We start from the raw sequence: 3,242 nt of genomic DNA on the forward strand, positions 1-3,242 counted from the left end.
TTTTTTTTTTCACTCTTAAATATTCTCTTCTCTTTATTTCTGCTCTGTTCTGTGGTAGTATCCTAGTAAATCACATTTTTCCGTACTCATGTTTATTTATAACTTTTTATCGGCATGTGCGTTGCCATAAATATTTATTAGGTTGCATAAATTCGAGTACTTGCTGAAAATAATTTGCATAAACGACGTGTGAAATAATTGAAGACAGCACCAACACCGATCAACAAAACACCAACAACACTAACAACAACAAAATTATAATACAGCTTCTCTTCCCTGTTCGCTTGTTTGTTTATAAGGTTGTTGTCTATGGTTTTGTATGGAATACTTATGTCGGCACTTTCTCATCCTCACCAGTCGTTGGAGGCAGTTATGTTCGCTTCACAAATTCATTTTTTACGCCATAAAATTATTTAAGTTTTTGGTTAGCAATTTGCGTTAAGCCACAGTGGAAGCAGAGGAAACCTGGACTGCCACACAAAGAACCTGTCCCACCTCCGTTACCAATCCCCTCTACTGCAGTGCAGACAGAAGAGTTTAGTATGCGGTAACTAACACCACTAACACCCCGCGCCGCCTAATGGAATTTACGTTAATTTAAATTTGGCAGCACTTCACGTTCTCATCGTTTTTTTATCAGTGTACTTATGAGTATTTCTAATTTATTTGTTTATTTTATATTACTTTTTTTTTAAATGAATTTTTTCGCACTTTTCCTTCAAATACTCATGAAAATTTTCAAATTTAAATAATTTAATTAAAAAAAAATTAAGTATAAAATCAACGCATTCGAGAAGAAATTTTTAATGAGTTGCCGAAAAGTTGTGATTTGATACAGATATCTTGAGTGTGCTTTTAGGCGTTTCCAAAAATTTTTTAATTAATTGCGTCCAAAGAAGTTTATGTAAAACTTCAGACTCTTCTTCATATTAAAATTAAGTTTATTAAATATTAGTAAAAAAAATTATAAAAACTTTTATCAAATGGAAAAAAAACATATTTTAAAAATTGAAATTTTAAAATCCCAAAAAAAATTCTTGTTGGTAATTATAATAGTTTACCTAGATGTTTGGTAAATTGTATTAGTGATATATAACATATATTGACATTTTATAACAAATTACATCTAGATGCTTCCATAAATATATTTCTACGGATACACGTTTATGTACCCTTAGGTGTATCCGTTAAGAAAAGTACCTACTTCTACTTTTTTCCGCTTACCAATAATAACTGGAAAACATTTAGGTTGTATATAACGTCCAGGTTAACCTACCATTCATATAATAACACCAGATGTTAGGCACTCAGTAAAAGGGACTTCAGAAATGTAGAGATAATTCTTTTAATACTAACTGTGGAAGTTATAGAAACTGAAGGGTAAGGGGTTTGCGCAAGCTATAGGTGTGTTTCGCACGCTGTGTGTTAGTGCAACCATGCAAAAATATGCTCTTGAGTGACGAATGCAAGTTTTTGGTAATAGACTATTATTCAAAACATGTTTGTGAGAACCTGAATGAAGAATGTGGTAGTAAAATGGCTAAGCATCGGTAATTGAGGTTAGTGGAAAGTTACCCGCTGACCCCTATCACTGCGATGAACCGAGAAAATCCAACTAACAACTAACATAGTAAATAAAGTAAGAGCAGGTATAAAGGTACTGTGTGTAGTGAGGCAAATCAAATTTTCTATTGAAGGTGTAGCAATGCTAATAGCATTTATATGTTAAATGCTTAAATATAAAATACTTCAACTATACTAATCATAAATAAATGTAAATAGCTTAAAATGCCTACAGCAAAGTATTTTAAAAATTTAAATGTTCTATACATAAATCTTATTTAACAAAAAAAAAATCTATAACAAAATGAAACAAAAATCTGCTAATGTGTCGCATTTTTACTACGATAAACTTAAATTTAGTGCACCTTTTGTCTAATTTACATATCAAATTAAAGGTCTACTGGGGTTAAAGGTGTTTGAATGAAATCACTAAAGAGAACATTAGGCCCATTTGTTTTTAATGTTCACTTAATACTGAGAAATGACCTGAATTTTATATTTCTATTTGAAAATGTACTTTAAAATGCCTATTTTTGACCTTAATTTGTACTGTTTTTTTTTCTTGTGAAATGTAAATTAATATTTCAACATTTAAGAAATATACATGCAGTCTATACTTGACTCAATGCCCAAGTCTATTTGCTTCTTAGTAAAGCTAATCAAATTGTAAATGAAAGCTATGTGAAGTTTCAAACTAAAAACCAAATCCTTTAGAACCAAACCCTTGTAAAAGGTCAATTTCCATAAATATCCACAAAACTCGAAACTGGAAACTACAATCGAAACTCTGCCTCAGTTACTGCCACTGCAACATATTTAAATCGTACTTTCCGACAACTTTGGCACTCGCACAGATATTTATGCAAATTGTTGACATTTTCTTGGCACCACTCTACAGACACTCAAATAAACGGCATTAATGTTGTATGACACTTTGTGCACCCAAAGACGGACGTAATCGGCACCCAAAGAAAGGCAGTTATTGAAACGGTGACGTCAGCAAATATTAATAACATCGTATTAAATAGAATGCATGAATAAATTTGCCAATTTAAAATAGTATTCAACTTAAATTAAGACAACATTATAACATTATTTTTAAGTTTCTTGCCAACAAAGAAATTGTTAAAGGTGCCAGCGCTGTTACTTAAAACGCCGTAAAGTATGCAATACATTGTGTAGAAGACATTTACTTAACATTAATAAAGCATGTCTGTGCCACTGCTTAGACTTGTTTATTCAACTTGTTTATCGCAAACGGTAAAAGGCTCAAGGATATAAGTTTTTGTTAGCCATTGTCTAAGTATGTTTACAAGAAAAACTATTGCATTGCACGGGCAATATGTGTTGTATACTTTTAGTGCTGTGCTGCCAGTAGCGGTTCCGTTAATAATAGACTATATTATCTTTCTTCTTACTCTTACTCCTAACATTTGGTGTACTTTTTACCCATTTTTTGTTAGTGATTTTCACTGTTGGCTTCTTACGTAGTTAAAACTTTTTAGCTTTTATCGCCTGTCTTTATTCGTAGATATTCTGATTTTTTCCAAGTAAAAACCAAACAACAGCCAAGCAATTTCATCATTTCGCCAAGTGCCTTGGTGTGGCTATTGCCTTAAATGTGTAGAGGCTTTGAGTTAAACCCTGTTAACTTTTTATTTTACTTATTTGCATAACAA

The sequence above is a fragment of the Teleopsis dalmanni genome, chromosome 1 (assembly GCF_002237135.1).
Source record: "Teleopsis dalmanni isolate 2A chromosome 1, ASM223713v2, whole genome shotgun sequence".
Lineage (NCBI taxonomy): Eukaryota > Metazoa > Arthropoda > Insecta > Diptera > Diopsidae > Teleopsis > Teleopsis dalmanni.